The following is a 20,496-nucleotide window of genomic DNA, read 5'->3' on the forward strand; positions in this document are numbered from 1 at the left end:
ATAGAGCTTCAGATCGGGTGATAGCAGTATAAGTGCTATGAACTGGTTGGATTCTGAATATATTTTAAAAGTAGAGCCATTAGGATTTCCTGATGAATTGGATGGAGGACATGAAAGAAAGATAGGAGTCAAATTAACTTCCAGGGTTTTGGAACTGAATAACTCGAAGGATGGATTTGCATTCAGTTAAGATGGGTAGGTTGTGGGTGAGGCAGATTTAGGGTTAAAAGAGAGTTCAAGTTTTAAAGATCTGTTGGTTGTACAGTTGGAAATACTTGGATATACAAGTGTCAAGTTTGGAAGCTATATGTTTGGAAGTTGTTAACATAAAGATAATATTTATTTTTTTTAATTTTATTTATTCATAGAGACACAGAGAGAGAGAGAGAGACAGGCAGAGGGAGAAGCAGGCTCCATGCAGGGAGCCTGACGTGGGACTCGATCCTGGGTCTCCAGGATCACGCCCTGGACCGAAGGCGGCGCTAAACCGCTGAGCCACCTCGGCTGCCCATAAAGATAATATTTAAAGACAGGATGAGATCACCAGAGGAGAGTGACTACAGAGAAGAGGGCCAAGGCCAGGGCCCTAGGGCACTTTGTTATTAAACGGTAGAATAGAGAAGGAAGATTTATCAGTGAGACAATGAAACCAAGAGAATTTCATGTCCCAGACGCCAAGGGAGAAAAGTTTGTCAAGAAAGAGAGTCAGCTATTTCAAATGTTGTCTATAGGTGTAGTAAGATGAAGTCTGGGAATTCACATTATATTTAATAGGGTCATTGATAACCTTGTCAAGAGTAGTTCTGTTGGAGTTGAAGAGATTGAAAGCTTGATTACAGTGTATATAAGAGTGAATGGAAGGAAAGAAATTGGAAACAAGTCTAGGCAGCTCTTTCTGTGGGATTTTGATTGCATGGGGGAACGAAGGGATAGGGTTGAAGATGACAGAGGAAGTAGAGTGAAAAGGGTTTGTTTTATTTTTAAGGTGAGAGAAATCACAACTAATATACATGAAATTATACTGTAAACTACATGCAGAAATTTTTTCATTGTCAAGAACAATAGAAAGACATTCATCTAATTGCTTACCAGCAATATAAGTAAGCAGTGCTGTTGTACACTGGGGTATACTTGTGTTTAAGGCTTACCACTTCAAAAAAAAAAAAAAAAGGCTTACCACTTCACTGTGACCCATATGATTAGAGAGTCATCTGTGTTTGGGGCATAGCCAGTAATATAGGCTTCTGTAATTATATAGCTGAGGGGGAAAGTATGAGAACACAGAGGTGTTTGTTGATTGAATTACTCCTGGTGAGTTTTAAAGAAGTTTATCTTCATATTCCACATAATGGCTTTTAAAATAATAATTTTATCACTAAAATGAGATGATTTATCCTTAATGGCTTGAGTTTTAATTTTATATGATCTTTTCACCAAAAAGTGGGACTCAGTTTAAAAACAACTGAAGAGAAATGCCTGGGTGGCTCAGTTGGTTGAGAGCTGCCTTCCGCTTAGGTCATCATCCCAGGGTCCTAGAATGGAGCCCCGCCTCAGGCTCCCTGCTCAGCTGCGAGCCTGCTTCTCCTCCCTCTTCCTCTGTCAGCCTCTCCTTCTGCTTGTTGTCTCTTTCCCTCCCCCTCTCTCTCTCTCTGCTTGTTCTCTCTCTCCCCTCTCTCAAATAAATAAAATATTTTAAAAATATTTTAAAAATTAAAAACAACTGAAGAATTTGATCATAATCGCATATAAGAAAGGTAGAGAGGATTATGATCATTAAAGGAAAGTTCATAAAAAGGAAGTTTATAAAAAAAAATATTGAATTAGGAGGTGGGTTGAAGAAGTACTAGAGATTGAGATTGCCAGGTTACTAGAGTTCAGTTGTCATCAATGAGAGTCATTGTCTCTATGACTTTTTTAAATATTTGCAAGCATCTAGTTTATTTAAAGCACTCAGTGAAAGTGTTCTTCAGTGCAGATTTCCATTTTTGGTTCTGTTACTTGAAATGTTCTCATTTTGGTGCGTTTTACCCAGTGGCATTTTATGTTTCTTTCTTCTTCATTGTGTGTGTTACATGTATTTATTATTGGTAGCTAGAGTAGTGAGAAACTCAAAAATGCCCATCACATTACAAAAGGAATAGCAATTTTTTTTTTTTACTTTTCTAATAGTGTCATTAATTTAGGTCCCAATCCAAAAATGTAAATATTATTTTGGACTATTGTGAGAGAAGACCTGGATTCCTTCCTAAGGGGAATAAATATTTTATTTCATAATGGACACGTTGAAAATGCATCCAGTGAAAGATAGTGTCCATTAATTCTGAACTCTCCTAAATTTGAAAATGAAAGGAAGTGTAACTTCATTCAATAAAAGCAGTAAGATATAATGCCATTGTAGGCCTTGGGACAAGATCATGGTGTTAACGGCTATTATCACTATGAAGTTACCGATATTCAGTAAGTCATAATTCAAAATTTCTATACTGTTTGATTTCTTCATATAATAACTCAGCAAACATCTTTGTCTATATATATTTAGGATTGGATATTTTAAGGGAGGTAACATGGGTCTCCTATACAATGTTACATAATTTTAAAGGGGAATAAAATGTAAACTTTGGGGAAAAAAAATAAAAACATTACTAGGTTGTACTCACCCAAGAATTTTAAAAGGACTTCAAGGATCCACTTCACAGTGCAGCAAGTGTGTAATCTTATTATTCAGATAGAGCAGTTAGAGTAGATTAAATTGCTTCAGAGATGGTAAATTGTGTACCTGTCCTTAGAAACTAAGAACTTCAGGGGAGCCTGGGTGGCTCAGTCAGTGAATCATCTACCTTTGGCTCAGGTCAGGATCCTAGCACTGAGCCCTGCATCAGGCTCCTTGCTCAGTGGGGAGTCTGTTTCTCCCTTTCCCTCTCCTTCTGCCTTTCCCCCTGCTTGTATATACGGTCTCGCTCTCTCTTTCTCTGTCAAATAAAATATTTTTTAAAAACACAAAAATCTAAGGACTTCAGTAACTACAAACTGATCAACCATATTTCTGTTCCGAGCTTGTAGAATGCATGAAAATTAGGATACTGAATATTTATGCAAGTGTAAACCTATAGGAGAAGATCAAAGCAAAGATTTTATAAATGAATATAAATGAACAAACTATATAGTATTTCACTTGGGTGATAATTGTTCACATGTATAAAGAGGAAATAGGAAATGGAATATGTAGACTTCCAAAAAGCCATTCACAGACTAAATTTTAGTTTTAAAAATTTTACAGACTTCTTAAGAATTGTTACCATGAGCTCTTGGGGAATTACCTTCTCTTCAGTGTTTGAAAGATGAAAGCCAGAAAGTAGGAATAAAAGAAACTTTATGAAAAATGACAATAGAAGTATTGTCCAGAGATAACTATTAAGTCCAATCTTATTCAATACTTAACATTTTAAGATTTTATTTGTGTATTTATTTGAGAGAGAGAGTGTGGGTGTATGCAAGTGGGGAGGGAAGAGCAGGAAGGAAGGGAAAAGGAGGAGGAAAGAATTTCAAGCAGGCTCTGAGTGCAGAGCCTGGCATGGGGCTCGATCTCATGACCCTGAGATCATGATGAGCCAAAACCAAGAGTCATATGGTTAACCAACTGAGCCACCCAGGTGCCCCTCAATATTAACCTTTAAAAACATTATATTAGAGGGGCACCTAGATGGTTCAGTCAGTTGAGTGTCATATTCTTGATTTCGGCTCAGGTCATGATCTCAGGGTCATGAGATCCAGCTCCATGTTGGGCTCTGCACTCAGCAGGGAGTCTGCTTGAAATTCTGTATCTCTCAAATAAACAAAATCTTAAATTTAAAAAAAAAAAAAAACAGAACAAAAAACTTACTCCTTAAGACAAAACAAAAAACACATTATGTTAGAAAGGAAGCCCAGAGAAGAATCTCAAGTTTGGAGATAGGAGGCTTTTCTTAGTAGTAAAATACAAAATTAGGAAGGCAAATTGGAGGACAACCTCAGATGATAAGAGGGCTGATTACAACCTTTGTGTTTTCTTTTTTTTATAACCTCTTAACTTATATTCCCAAAATTAGCACATTCAAAATTGGTCACCAGCCCCAGAAAGTATAATATATTTCTATTTCATTATAAAAATTTTCAAGCATAGATAATTTCAAAGAATTTTATAGTGAACACCGGTGTATCTTATCACCTAATTTCTGCCATTAACATTTAGTTACACTTGTCCTAATCACATATGTATCTATCCAGTTACCAGTCATGTTTAGTTATATGAGAAATTGTCAGATCATTTTTTCCATGTATTAATAATTTATTCCTTTTTATTACTGAGTAATATTCCATTGTATAGATATATTCATTAACCAGTTGATGGACATTTGAGTTATTTCCACCTTGGAGACATTATAAAGGAAGCTACTACAAACATTTGAATATGGTTTTTGTGTGGACATGTTTTCATTTCTCCTCAGTAAATATTTAAAAGTGGAATTTTTTGGGTCACCTGGGGGGCTCAGTCAGTTAAGCAACACACTCTTGATTTCACTCATGTCTTGATCTCAGGCTTGTGGGATTGAGCCCTGCATTGGGTTCCAGGGGGATTCTGCTTGGGATTTCTCACCCTTTCCCTCTGCCCCTCCCCACCAATTTGTGTGCACACATGCATGCGTGTGCATGCTCACTCTCTCTCTCAAATACATAAATCTTAAATTAAAAATAAGAGTGGAATTTTTCACTTCTAGATTTCCATTCAGCTTATTATAGTTTTTAATTCATTGTGAACATGGTTTTCTTTATACCATTGGGAATAGTTAAATCCCTACTTTAAAGCCTGTTGCTGACTCCAAAATCTGGGTCACCTCAAAGTTGATCTCCGTTAGTTGTCTTTTAAAAATGGGTCACATTTTCCTGGTTTTAGAAGCTGAGTAATTTTAAATTGTTTATTTAAAACATGGAGTAAACTTAGATCATAATATTGTAACTGTTAGGTTATGGAGACTTCGTTTTATGTTCCTCTAGATAGTGCCATTGTTTTTGCTTTAGCAGGAAGTTAACTTGGTTGTATTCGAAGTGCATACTTTGTCTCTTGGGCAGCATGGCAAATTTCAGTTCAGTTTTTTGGCCTTAGAATATGGCTTCTTGGGTCTCCCCTACACATCTGTTGTTCAGAGGTCAGCCAGAGATTTAATAGAGATTATCCATAGAACTCAAGGTTCCCTTCTCTGTTCTTTAAGCTAGAAAGATGAAATATTTTCTGTTGTACCTTTATACCTCCAACAGTACAGAGTAGGCCTACTTTCAAGCTAAAAACCATAAAAAAAAAAATCAGATAAGATCAGGAAACTTCTCAAGTGCTGATCCCTTCTTCCTTGTGCAGATAGACTCTCCTCCAGAATCTACTTGACTTGGGTAACTTTCCTGTTTTATATTTTGTCCAGAATTTATAGTTGTTCTGCAGTAGAATTGGTCAGATGGGAACTTACAGAGCCATTACCAGAAGGAGAACCGCCTTACAATCTTGTTTTTAGCATAAATAAAGAATGAGAAAATCTAGTCTATGCATGTAGAATATTTGACTTTGAGATCACCTTACTTGTTTAAAAAGGGTCTTAGCCTCATAGGAGACTCTTTTTCTCAACATGTTTGACTTTGTACTGACATGGATGATGACATGTCAGGCACTATTAAAGTACTAAGAAAAATATTAGAAGCAAAATAAAACATATTACTAGATCTTGAAAAAATGTGCAGCTTTGAACACTGTAACTTTATTACTTCTTAATAATTATTGAACTGATAAAACCATTGAGTTTGGAGCTTAGAAACTAAAATCTAGTAATCAGGGAGCTGACTTTACTCTCTGAAGATCTATAAAAACTAGGATGTGTTGAATAAACACCAACAGCTAGGAAAAAATGTGACTGAAGTTCATAAAAGCACAATACAAATGTGGATTGAGTTCAAGAGGATAAACTTGAGACAAATGCAATAAAGTACTATGTCATAGGGGGATCCCTGGGTGGCGCAGCGGTTTGGCACCTGCCTTTGGCCCAGGGTGCGATCCTGGAGTCCCGGGATCGAATCCCACGTCGGGCTCCGGTGCATGGAGCCTGCTTCTCCCTCTGCCTATGTCTCTGCCTCTCTCTCTCTCTCTCTCTCTGTGTGACTATCATAAATAAATAGGAAAAAAAAATTAAAAGTACTATGTCATAGAACAAGTAGTAAATTAATAGAAATTTAAAAGAGGAAACAGTAGCCAACAAATATAGATGCTTCAAAAATGACAGCAATAATGACAGTTCTATTGTGGTTTACTAAGAGAAATTAAGATATTTGTTAGTTATTTGTCTGAGTTTGAGACTGACAGCTAGAAAGACATTTCCTACTTTAGTAAGACTTCCTGGATTGAGTTAGAATTTTCCAAAATTATCTTAATTTTTTTCACCACATGGTGGCAGCATGTATCCACTTATTTCTTTAACCAGGTTTGGTTACTCAGAAAATCTTGTCATTTTTGACCTAAAGGCCAAAGTGTTACATTGTTACCTTATTTTCATGTATATTCCTTACTTCATATCCACTGCCTAAAACCAATCAAATACTATTTTTCCCTAATAAAATTCAGATTTATAACTGGAAGAAAGAATTATAAAAGCAAACTTGTCTGGCATAACTTGTATTTCTCAGATCAAGGGTGTCTCAATTATTACACTGATTTCATGATTATACCTAACAAAAATATTTAGATGTTAAAGCCCCATGAGTATGCAGTTGCTTCTTTTTTTGTTTTTATAATCTGATTCATGGCAGATATGACATGAAAACTACTTTAGAAATTTAGTAGAAAGTTATTTTTAATCTTAGAAAAGAAGTCATTTTTCCTAAAGTGCCAATTTTAGTGGATTTCTGGGATTTTTTTTCATAATTTTTTCCACATCTGCAATTAAATTTGGAAACAATATCTAGATACTGACATTGGAAAGTAGGGCTCATCTTCTACTCCAAGCTTAGAGTTTGTTTATAAGTATCAATAATTAGTCTAATTTTAGCATATTTTGAGTATTATGTGGATAAGCTTGTGTATGATACTTAGTGTTTTCATAAATACTGTACTTTTAATTTCTATTTATGAAGTCTCTTTATAGCAGGTCAGAATTTTGGTCCAATTATGTAGCTAAACTGCATGTAGCTGTTTTGCTATTGTGGAATTATTTCAGTATATTTCTTTCATTTCAAAAGAAAAGAAGTGTTAACGGTGCTATGTAAGGCATTAATGTGTTTACCCTTAATGAAGCTATAAAGTTTCATGAGGAAATGGTGAAATTTTTTTTCTTTTGAGAACTTTCGTAACTAGGAAGCAAGAAGAGTGTTTTGTTTAAGTTAACTTCCTTGTTTAGGAACATAGTTACGTTTGTTGAGAAAAATTCTGCAAGATTACCTTGAGGCTCATCTCAGGTATTCATATGTGAGTAATCCAGTTGATTTTAACTATCAAAATGAGGTAGGACACGTATTTGTTATTCAAGTTTTTATATTTCAAGGATATTAACTGTTTTTTAAAATTTCTTTTTTAGCCTACCTAACTGATAAATTTTAAATTCCTTTTTAAGTTTCATGTTTATGATGATATTCATCAGTTATAATTATCCTATAACATCTAACAAATTCATTAGTAAAAAATAATAGTTTGTCTCTATATTAAATTTAAAATAAATAAGCGCTTCTTCAAATTTAGATTTATGGATACCTCCATAGGTTCTTTTGGTCCAAAATAGAACTAGAATCTCAATTCTAATAAACAGCCTACGTTTCTAATGTGGCAGATACAATTTGAACCCCATGGCCAAGATCGTATATCATCATATTATGACAGGGGGAAACGACTCATGAGAGACCTTACCTCAGCTTGTATCCAGATAAAATCACCAACTTCTATATATCAAGTGACAGAAATTGTAATGATGCTGGGAAAGTTAATATTCTAATTCCTTCTGAATTGGATGGATTTAATAGATTAAAAAAGTAAGGACTAGAAGAACTAATTCAGTGAATAATTTTGATTAGTTGATATATACAAAGTTTAACATTCTTTATAACTAGAGAATATTTTTAATGTGCCAATGGGAAGTTTCCAAAACAATCATGTATAAACTTGACCACATAGTTCAATAGCAATTTTTTTTTTTTTTTTAAGAGAAGGAGAGGGAGTTTGAGCACACAGGGAGCATGGGGAGGGTGCAAGGAGAGAAAGATTCTTAGGCAGGCTCTGCACTTAGCTCAGAGCTTGATATGGGGCTTAATCTCATGACCCTGAGATCATGACCTGAGCAGAAATCAAGAGTCGGATGCTTCACCAACTGAGCCACATAGATGCCCCATAATAAATCTTTAAATACAGATTTTATAGTTACTTAGTAAAACTAGAGATAATTAAAAGGTGAGGGGAAATAAATTTACTGAGAAATTAAGAAATATATCTTTTAGATCAAAGAGAAAATAAAAATAGACAAGAAAGCAAAGAAAATGAGAACATGTTATATCAAAATCCTTGAGACATTTAAATCTGTGCCAGAGGAAAATCTATAGCCTTAAAATGCCTGTACTTAGATGAAAAATAAAGACATGCAGTAGTTATTTTAAGAAAGCAGGAAAAGAAGCAATAAAAATAAGGAGCATGGAATTATTAGAGATGTTAAGGAAATATAGCTCTATGATAATAAGCTTGAAAATTGAAAGGAAAGTGAAATGTCCCAACAAAATATAGATGACTGAAATTGACAGAAGTGGAGAACTTAAATAGAAAAATAACCAGAGAGGTATTATAAAGTGAGTAAAGATGTACTACTGATGAAGTTACTAGATTCACAGATGGATTACCCAGATTGTTCACAGCTGATTTCCACAAGGAGAGCTGATTATAGTTAATTAAACTACACCAAACTATTGAAAAAGATGGGAAGCTCTGAGAAAGATAGTGCAAAAGCAAAACAAATCTACAGATCAGTTTGACTTATTACTACACATGCAAAAATTCTAAATAAAATGTTCAACAGTGAATTCTAGCATTGTAGCAAAAGAATAATACTTTATCATTAAAGTATATTCTAGAATAGAAAGGATAATGCATTATATTAACAAGTTGAAGGAGAAAAACCATATGATTGTATTAGTAGATGATAAAATTTAGCGACTACTCCTATTAAAAATATTTAAATAGCTACAAACAAAATGTTAACCAAAAAATTTTATCCTAAATGGGAAAACAATAAAACCTCTTCCTGTTAAAACAGTAATCAGATACAGACTGGATTGCTCATTATTAACTAACATGGTCTTGGAGGGCCTTAGCAGACACACTAAGAAGAAAAAAAAACTGTTCATACAGATTTTTTTCTGTTTTAGAAAAATAGCTAAAATTAATCCAGAAATTTGATATTATGACTGAATAAAAGATATATCTATAATCAGTAGCATTTCTCTAGGCTTAGAAAAATAACTGCTCACTAACTGCTATAGAGGGACATAGAAGAAAAATATTTCATTCATAAGGAAAGTAATGCACATCAGGAAGAAAACTATAAAGTCTTAGTGTTGAACTTGGAAGCTCCATATTTGAGGAGGACAACAAGGAAAAAGCTATCAATCTTTTCTGTATTAATATATTCATCAAAGTTATTTTATATCCCAATACTTTTCTTGTTCTTGTTTTTAATTTTTTGATGGAGAGAAGTTTTGTACAAGGACTGGGATTAGATAAATTAGTTTAGTCTCTGTGGAAAAATAAATGTCTCGAATTGCCAAGGAAATGTGGGGGGGGGTGGAATTAGAGGTGAGGAAAGGTGAGGTGCTGGTCCAACCAAGATCCCACTATACACTTCACAACTAATATATCAACAAAATGGGATCCTGGCATACAAACAGACAAACTAGTGGAACAGAATGTAGAACGAGATCTAAATATGTACCACAATTAGTGGTAGTTCAGTTCAATTGAAAAAGAATAGTTATTTAGTGTAAGGATGCTAGCACAAGTGGATATTCACCTTGTGAATATTGGATATTTAAAAAAAAAAAAAGTTTATCCTCACATTTTATACCATACACAGATCCTCATTCCATTGGATTAAAATTTTTAGAGGAAATTCTAAGCCTTTACTTGAACTATAAAACAGATTCTTAGGGTCAACACACCTCTAGGTCATATGGAGAAAAAATTATTTTCACTTCTAAATGAAATCTAACACTTTCTCCAATAACAGATATGGGCAGAAACCACAGTATGACTGCCACTACCTATGACTCTCTGGTCAACATTAGAAATCAGGTGTAGTTTTTCATCACAGTGTAGTTACTGCATGTATGTTTAGAATTATGCGCATCCCTACTTCAATGTTATTGTAGTTATTAAGCCCTTCACTGAGTTTTTCTTTAATGAAAACAAGAGAGATATATATAACTTTTTAAAATACTTTGGTATTTTTATTTCAGTGTAACTTGTTTCTTTCATACTTCTATATATTGGATTATTAGTCTCAGAAAGAGTTCACAGGCCTCCCCAGATTGCCAGTGGGATCCATGTCACAAAAAGTTTTAAGAATTCCTAATTTAATGGTTATTAGTGCTTCTCTAATGTAAATACAAAGCACCTGGGGATCTTATTAAAATGAAATGACATAGTAGTTCTGGGATAAGGCCTAAGACTGTTCGCAGCACGTTGCCAGATGTTACTAGTGTTCCTTAGCCTGTGCCAGTTCATGGACTGAACTGTCAGTAGCTAAGTTCTGGATACTATCCTTGTCCAGGAGAGTAGTCACAGCCACATGTGGCTATTTCCATGTAAGTTTAAGTTTATTAAAATTCAGTTCCTCAGTCTTTTTTTTTTTTTTTTTTTTACTTATGATAGTCACAGAGAGAGAGAGAGAGAGGCAGAGACACAGGCAGAGGGAGAAGCAGGCTCCATACACCGGGGGCCTGACGTGGGATTCGATCCTGGGTCTCCAGGATCGTGTCCCGGGCCAAAGACAGGCGCCAAACCGCTGCGCCACCCAGGGATCCCTGGTTCCTCAGTCTTAATAGCTACAGGTGGCTAGTGACTACCATATTGGATGGTAGAGATGTAGATTTTCATCATTGCAGAAATGTTCTGTAGGGTAGTGCTGTCCTATAGGTTGAGGTAATCTCAGCCAAGATGGAAACAAAAAGCTTTAACAGAAAAAGTCCAGAAAAAGAAAAAAAAAAAAAAACAGGCAAAGTTCAATATATAAAATATGCATTTGGGGGAAAACATTGGAGTTCAGATGATCAAAAGTTAATACTAGCATTATTTGAAGCTCTTATAAATTAACAGCAAAAAGACAACCTCAAAGAAACATAGGCAAAGACTATAAGTGGACATTTCACAAAAAAATATATATCCAAATAGCCAGATGCTCAAACTAGCTAGCATTTGGGAAAATACAATTAAAGTAACAGTGAGAATTCAGGTTGACAAAAATGGGAAAGATCTAATATGGAAAGATTTTCTAAGGAAAAAAATACATGTTGTTGGTGGAAAAGTGAACTGTTGCAGTGTTTTGGAAAGAAATCTAGTGGGGATGCCTGGGTGGCTCAGTCAGTTAAGCATCTGACTTCACTGAACTCAGGTAATGATCTCAGGGTCCTGGGATCAAGCCTTAGTCAAGCTCTGCACTCAGCAGGGAGTCTGCTTCTCTCTCTCTCAAAATAAATAAATAAAATTAAAAAAAAAAAGAAATCTAGCAACCTCATTTGAAATGGAAAGTAAGTATCCTTCAACACAGCAACCTCACTACTGAGACTCTGTCCCATAGAGTAAAATACTAGTGTAATATGGATATTGGTACAAGGAGGTTTACTACAGCACTGTTTCTGGCAACAGGCCTTGAAAGGAGGAAGCATGGACTAGAAAGAAAATAAATGCCCATCAATACAGCAGCAAGGAAATGGTTGCATAAACTATGATACAAGCTATACCACGGAATATTGTACAGGCATTTATAGAATGAATTAGAGAACTAGAGAATATCAGTTAATTTAGAATTTCCTCAAGGTGAATTGTTAAATAAATAAAACTGGGTGCAAAATATTCAACATGATTTTTTTTTTTTTTTTTTGAGAAAGAGAAAGAGACCTTGTACACATGTGGTGGTGAAGGGGCAGATGATGGAGAAGGAGAAAATCTCAAGCAGACTCTGAGCTGAGCACTGAGCCTGACATGGGGCTCGATCTCACCCCTGAGATCATGACCTGAACAGAAACCAAGAGTCATTTGCTTAAGACTGGATTCTTTTTTTTTTTTTTTTTTGATCAGGATAGATAAAGAATGACCCCCTCCTTCCATTTGTGTGTATGCATGGGTATATAAACTCATATGGAGAAGTATAAAGATATGTATTACTTAATATGAGTAATATGGGCTGTGGTTCAAAGAGGGAGGAAAGAAATAAAAAATTATAAAATTCCTGCTCTTAAACCTGTCAGTGTGTATGGTAATTCTAGTACATATTTATATATATACATTTATATATATATATATACACATATATATATCTTTTATATAAAATTGTGCTTGTGTGTGTTTAAAGCATAAAAATATTTTAAATATTATATTAATTTACCAATAAAACAAAAATGACATTCTTTTGCCATTGTTAAGTCACCTTTTGTTCACCATACTTCCTCATTTGCTTCAAGAGCTAAAACAGTTATTTGAACCTAACTGTAAATTGGGTGAATCGACTTTAATGTTTTATCCTTCTTATCCACATCTGTTTATACTTCTAATGCTTATCTAAATCACTTGAAAGGCACATGAAGCTATATTTTCTTACATGATATACTTAAATTCTTTAAATAATAAGTGAGATTTTAAAGATAATTTAGCAACGTGGTCTCATTTAAAATGTTAGGACTTAAATTTGTTTGGTTCATTTGTGTTTGGGTCAATACCTACTGAAAGACCAATATTTCAAATTCATTTCTGTAGTTTGCTGAATAAAATGTAAGCCATAAAAATCGCATCCCAACACAACATTTTGTTCAGCAGTGGAGGGTTCTGCTAGATCCACAAGCTAGTTATGAATAATAGTAATATGTGTACTACAGTAGTAGGCACATAAAAATAAATGAGACATTGAATGAGTTAGTGTACTCACTTTGCAGAGGCAGCAGTTAAAACTCAGAGAAGCTGACTTGAACAGTTCAGAGCAGAGACAGAGGTGAATCCATAGGTGAATCCATATCTCTTTATCCCAATCTAATGTCCACCACCTTTTTTATTTTATTTAAATTCAAGTTAGTTAACATATAGTGCATTATTCGTTTCAGGAGTAGAATTTAATTATTCATCAGTTGCATATAACACCCAGTGCTTATTACGTCAAGTACCCTCCTTAATCCTTATCACTCAGTTACCCCATCCCTCCTCCCATCTCCCCTCCAACCACTCTGTTTGTTCCCTAAAGTTAAGAGTCTCTTATGATATGCCTCTCTCTGTTTTTATCTTATTTTATTTATTTTTCCTATTTTTCCTTCCTTTCCCCTCTATGTTCATCTGTTTTGTTTCTTAAATCCCACATGAGTAAAATCATGTATTTGTCTTGCTCTGAGTGGCTGATTTCATTTAGCATAATATGCTCTAATTCTATGCATTTCATTGCAGATGGCAAGATTTGATTCTTCTTGATGGCCACTATGTGTGTGTGTGTATCACATCTTCTTTATTCATCTGTCATTGAACATCTGGGCTCTTTCCACATTATGACTATTGTGGACATTGCTGCTATACACATTGGGGTGCATGTGCCCCTTCGAATCACAGTTTTTGTATCCTTTGAATAAATACCTAATAGTACAATTGCTGGGTTGTAGGACAATTCTATTTTTAACTTTCTGAGGAACTTCCATACTGTTCTCCAGAGTGGCTGTACCAGTTTGCATTCCTACCAGCAACATAAGAGGGTTTCCCTTTCTCTGCATCCTTGCCAACACCTGTTGATTCCTGAGTTGTTAATTTTAGCCATTCTGACAGGTGTGAGGTGGTATCTCATTGTGGTTTTGATTTGTATGTCTCTGATGATAAGTGATGTTGTGCATTTTTTCATGTGTCTGTTAGCCATTGGTAGGTCTTGTTTGGAGAAATGTCTGTTCATGTCTTCTGCCCATTTCTTGACTATATTTATTAGTTTTTGGATGTTTGAGTTTGATAAATTATTTATGGATTTTGAATACTAGCCCTTTATCTTACATGTCATTTTCAAATACCTTCTCCCATTCCATCAGTTGCCGCTTAGTTCTGTTGATTTTTTCCCTCACTGTACAACAGCTTTTTGTCTTGACAAAGTCCCAGTAGTTCATTTTTGCTTTTGTTTTCCATGCCTCTGGAGACGTGTCTAGGAAGAAGTTTCTGTGGCCAACCAAGGTCAAAAAGGTTGCTTCCTGTGTTCTCCTCTAAGATTTTGATGGATTCCTTCCTGTCTCACATTTAGGTCTTTCATCCATTTTGAATTTATTTTTGCTTATGGTATAAGTTTCATTCTCTTGCATATGGCTGTCCAATTTTCCCAATACCATTTGTTGAGGAGACTCTCTTTTCCATTAGATATTGTTTCCTTTGTTGAAGATTAGTTGACCACAGAGTTGAGGGTCCATTTCTGGGTTCTCTAATGTCTACCACACTTAATGAAAGTTACCTTTCTTCATTCCTCTAAATTTTTTTTCAGTCCTCTAAATTTTTTAATTTTTCCTTTTAGAAAAGGTTAAACTTTTATATTTGGATTCACATTAACTGACTGAAATAGATACTACTGAAAATTATCATGTAATACAAAAAAAATAAAATTTTCTTGTTTTCTTTTTAACCAACAGTAGACTTGTAATAGTGTAGTTTTGTCTTAACTTTTTTTTTAAAGACTTTAGGAGAAGTAAAAAAATTTTAAATAATATTTCTTGAGGATCTTAACAACAATGAAGAATAGTCTTTGGCAGCAACAGACTCTGTTATTACTTAAAGGTCAGTCTACAGCAATCAAAGGTTAATTAGGTTTCTTGTCCTTCTCTGTATGTAGTTGCTTGGACTAGATTATAGATAATGTGAAACTTGTGAAAATTCTGAGGGGTGAATTCTTACTTTCTCAGAATAGCTAACCATGCCATTTCTTCTCATTCACTAAACTGCCATCCAATGTAAACGGCTTCTGATTTGAACCATTGACCGAAAGGTAAATGTCACTGTATCACCTTTCCAATTTCCTTAGCTGCCCTATCTCCCCACAGGCAGGAGATCACCTCATTTATTAAAGATTTATTTTGACACATAGGTTACCACTCTCTTCTCAGTTTACATGGTGTGAGAGACGAAAGATTTAAATGATGCTTAGAAATCCATTATACCTAAAGTAATTGCCTTTTGGTTTACACAGCTGCCGTTTAAAATATGCCTATTTAATTGCATCTTTGAATACTTTTTTAACTTTTTGTAGAAAGCATTTAGATTCAATGTTGTTTCCTCAAATGGTTTTTCTTATTATGTATTTAAGGAATAACTGTAATAATTGTTTTAAAGGAAAGAGCCCAAAATTAATTGTGATTTATGCATGTGCCATATTTGAACCCATAAAATTCACAATTAAAATGTTTTTAACACTCTGAATTTGAACAGTAAATAATGTTAAAACTTCTAACAATGGTTTTATAGTTTCCATAGAATTGATTCTTCAAAACACAGGAACTTGAAATTAAGAAAAGCATGAACTGTGTATGAATTTGAGAACCTGGATTCTGTCTGGTTCTATCTCTACTAGCCCTGGCCTGGATTCCTGGACACATTATCTAACCCCTCTAGGCTTTAAGGTTCTGATCTTCAAAATAAGAAGATTGTAGTAGATTATCTCTAGTATATCTTATAAATACAAAGGTTCTAATAGTTGAATACTTTGCCAAAACAATGTATAATGTAAAATTTTCAGCTTCTTATGTCAGTCAAACTGTAGAGAAATATAGAGTAAAAAAGTGTCTCTTCACTACCCACTTTCATTCTGCTCTCTTTACACTCTGATGTGATTATCACATCTCCCCCTTTCCATTCCTATTATGAGCACCCCTGCAGAACTTCTCCCTAGTTAACATTTTCCTAGTTGAAACCTGTTTCACATTTTAAAACTGTATAATGTACATAAAGAAGTCTTATTTGAATTTTCTCAAAGTGAACACACCCATCACCATAAGCAAGAATAAAAAGCCCCTTTCATGCTATCTTTCTCAAAATCTTTGAGAAAATTCTGCATATATATTGCACAGTTACCATTGTTTCAGATGACATATTTTATTTGCAGACTTATGATAGTATTCTTTAATTTCAGTTGGAAAACTGATAATGTATGAAATACTTAATTTTTAAAGTCACTTTTTCTTATAGCTGAAGATGGTTATTTTAAATGCTAATGCTGCATAGTCCATTTATATTTCAACAGTAGTTACTTTTGCAAACATGTCCAGTGCAACCACTATGTCTGTACATCTACTGGATGTACAGAGATAAAGCAGATCTTCAAGGAACACCGGGTCTTAGGTGGATGTGGGGAAAGATGAGGTTTATAGGCAATACAAGAAAAAATGCAATTACAATAATATATTTACTTTTTTCAGACTGGAGATAGTCTGCTATTATTTCCTCATATGAATAATTTAAGAGATGGAAAAGTTAACATTAACCCTGGCAGTCAACGTCATTTCCATTCTAGATATGTAGAAAACTGGACAACATTTAAAATCTTCTCAGTGACTTGGATTGTCCTTTATTTTCCCCATGTAATTTTTTTTTTCTTTATTACAAAAGAAAGTTGAGGGGGGCAGCCCGGGTGGCTCAGTGGTTTAGTGCCGCCTTCAGCCCAGGGTGCGATCCTGGAGATCCTGGATCAAGTCCCACATCAGGCTCCCTGCATGGGGCCTGCTTCTCCCTCTGCTTGTGTCTCTGAGTCTCTCTCTCTCTCTCTCTCTCTCTGTCTCTCATGAATAAATAAATAAAATATTAAAACAAAAAAAAGAAAGTTGAAATTGAGACTTGCTGTTAACTTGTTCATTGTTAGGTAGAAATTTGCTGTTAGGGCTGGTGACTGGAAATTTTATGTGTATCCCTTTATGTTTGAAAAGGTTAAGTTTACTTCATTTGTTTTAGTCAATTTAATGTCCTCTTTTGCTCCTTCTTTTCCACAGACATTAATTACAAATCTTGATGTAATAGGTGGAATGCTAGCTAGGTACTAGGATTATAGAAAACCTTGAGTAAGTAATGGCTGCTCACAGCACATGTGGTACATTTTCTGACAGAAAGAACCAGATGCTATGACAAAATAAAGGACAAATATCAAAATAGGGTTTGGGGTGTGAATCTTCCCAAATAAGTTGATCTTGAGTTCAAAACAGGGAAGCATCTATAGGGATAATACAAAGTAATCTTTTCTCTTCTCTTTAGCCTTAACCTGGAAGTTGTACACAGTCATGGGGTTTCATTCATTTCAAAGGAAGATGTTACTGTCCTTATTTTCCAGTGCTGTACTTTAACCTATTTTACTTGTTACTACTAAGTGAAACATATTTTTTCAAAATATGAAGTATTAATTTTAAGGGGAAATTTTTCTGTTGAAAAGTCGTAAGGAAAGTATTGTTAGAATATATACATTCCTATACTGGACCTCTGTTTATACTTGGTTATACGGGGTTTATATTTAAAGAAAGTTTATATAGCTCCCATGGAATTGGACCAGGAGCAGTCTCTGGACCAGGACTCTATGTCCTAAGTATTTTAGGGCCAGTTTCTGATGTCTTCTCTAAGTCTTTATAATTTTAGATATTGGCACTTCTACTCTCACAAAAACCCCTGCTTCTTTGGGCATTCATGTCATCTGGCTACCACACCTCAACCTTCCTCATTAGCAGACCACCAAGGGATATTGTTCTTTATTTAGTGGAACCCTTGCTCCTGCCTGAGTTGCTCCTATGATTTATCCATAACCACATGGCCTTGGCATTTTATTGATTTTCTCAACTTCAGTGATTGACTCTTTTCCACTTTAGCACTCAATCTCATGGCCCATATTCTATTCCTTGTCACCCAGAACTCATTACTTCTGAAGTTAACAATTCAGGTTGATCACTGAACATACTACTTCCTCTATTTCATGTTTCTTGATCCTTTGCTTCCAACTAATCTTTAACAGAATTTCCAATTCATATAATTTATCAATCCGTTCCTAATTTTATTTTCTTACTTCTTCATCATATTATCAGTCTTAAACCTTTCTCTTGCCAAGATTCTCTTCTTTCCAACTGTCTTTTTATCAAACCCACCTGACAAAATCTTAACTCTTCATTTTCCAACTGAGCCCTACTGGATTAAAAAAAAATCATATAGGCAATAACAAGTACACAAGTTTATCATTACCTTAACACACAGTTGTGCTGCAGTTCTGTTTTTCCTGGTCCTCTCACTTTTCACAGCCATTTTAGACATTCACCACTCTCCTCACATCTCCAGCTTTCCACTCTCAGCAGATGACTTGGTATTTCATTTCATAGAGAAATTGGAAGTCCTCAGATGAGAACCCCCACAGTTTTCTGCCACAAAACAACAAATTTATTACATCTGTACTCACTCCGTTTTGTTTGTTCTTAACTGTTTATAGCAGGAGGAGTCTTGCTTTCAAGGAATGGAAAAATCATAAACTTTTAGGAACCAAGTGGATAATATAAATATATGAAGTGTTAGGGTGATGAGTAATTCTGTGGCTTTTAACAAATTGATAAGAGCTATGTAAGGATATCAGATTCAAGTTTTTAATTCTCTATCTGCTGGAAAAAAGCCTGCCACAATGAGCATGTCTGCTGATCTAAAACTAATCCCTATATTCGAGCTCTGGATCCTATTCCCTGTGGCCTTCTTAGAGCCTCCTGCATATGCCTATTTTCTCCAGTGTCTATCTTTCTTTCGCTATTCATTCTTCCCCACTAATATTTGAACATTTTCAAGCTTACCTTATCTTTTAAAAACCTTTATTTATCCCTATTTTCTAGCTACTGTACTTTCTCACTTTTATATTTTAATTAAAGAGAGGGTTGCCTGCAGGTTTGGTGTTTGACAACGTTCGATTGGAGTCCTTTACGCTGCTGTTGATGAACTTTGAGACTTCTATCGTCTCTAAACCCCGGTTTCCTCATCTGTAAAAATGTGGGTAATATTTGTACCCAGTCATAACAGTAAGTATAAAGTGATAGAATACATATAAAATAGCACAAAACAAGGACACATTGAGATGAGTATTCAGATATTTTGCTTTATTTAGTCTGTGTCAGTCTTTTCCATCCATACCCCTGAATACTTAATGCATTTATTTACTGGATTTTTTTTCTTGGTAGTACTCAGTACCACTGACTACTTGTCTCCCCACAGCACTTTCTTCTGCAGATATTTGCAACACACACCCCCACCTTACCCTTTGATTCTGTTAATACTGCCTTGTGTGCCTTATGCTCTTTATTTTGTGGCCACCTTTTAAGTATTTATATGCCCCAGGATTCTTTCTCGGTCTTTGTGCAGTTATTAAAGTTAAGCTATCAGTTTGGTTCTATAATCTCTCTAGAAGCCAAAGTAAAGAAGAAGCATTATGATACTAATTTATAGTTAATGATTATTTACTATGTCTTGGGAATTTTTATAAGCACTTTACATGTATTACTTGATATGATCAGTACTCTGTGAGGTAGATAAGGACACTGAATATTGAAAGGTAAACCTGCCCAAAGTCTTACTGCAGATAATTCTACTCTAGACAGTTGAATTCTGGAGCTTGCTTTCCCAACTATAACACTATACACTGCTCCAAAACTGTTACATGATTAGTAGTATTTAGAAAGGTAAAGCATTCTTCAGGGGGAACTAAAGTGTCTTCTGGGATTTAGGCCTGAAACGATGTATGTGATGATCCTTTGGGCAGATGATAGAGTATCCTCAGTTATGATCCTGTAATTAATACTATAGTAACATTCCATTCTTATGAGGAAATGCTCAGTAGAACATAATATTATACCAAAATAATATACCAGTATGTGTGTGTATAGTTTTTCTATAATTGCATTTCTCACACAGCCCTTGGATAGAAATTTGGGAGCCAGCATTTCAAAGTTATGTTTAATAGTTTAAAAAAGACAAGAACAGTATCTTATCTTTGTATCTACAGTATTTCTAATCAAGGATCAGTCAGGTAGAAATAATTCGGTCAGTATTTATGGAATGAATGTGGCCACACTGACCTGGTCTGCTACTAAAGAAAGAATGACTTGGAACAGGATGTATTTAACATGACAGGTTCTAAGGGTGAAGTTGACAGTTGCTTGTAAGATCTGATGAGTCCAAAAGGCAGAAATAAGGAGGAACTCTGTCCCTGTGTCCTGTTTTTCCTCCCCATTCCCGTA

The 20,496-nt window shown here is 34.8% G+C and overlaps 1 protein-coding gene across 4 annotated transcripts in view; it reads left to right on the forward strand.

Annotated features, from left to right (window-relative positions):
• PIBF1 (progesterone immunomodulatory binding factor 1) overlaps nt 1–20,496 on the forward strand; it is a 188,097-nt gene that overhangs the window by 19,355 nt on the left and 148,246 nt on the right. The gene's annotated exons all lie outside the window — the stretch shown is intronic.

This window comes from Nyctereutes procyonoides, unplaced genomic scaffold, assembly GCF_905146905.1.
Source record: "Nyctereutes procyonoides isolate TBG_1078 unplaced genomic scaffold, NYPRO_anot_genome, whole genome shotgun sequence".
NCBI lineage: Eukaryota > Metazoa > Chordata > Mammalia > Carnivora > Canidae > Nyctereutes > Nyctereutes procyonoides.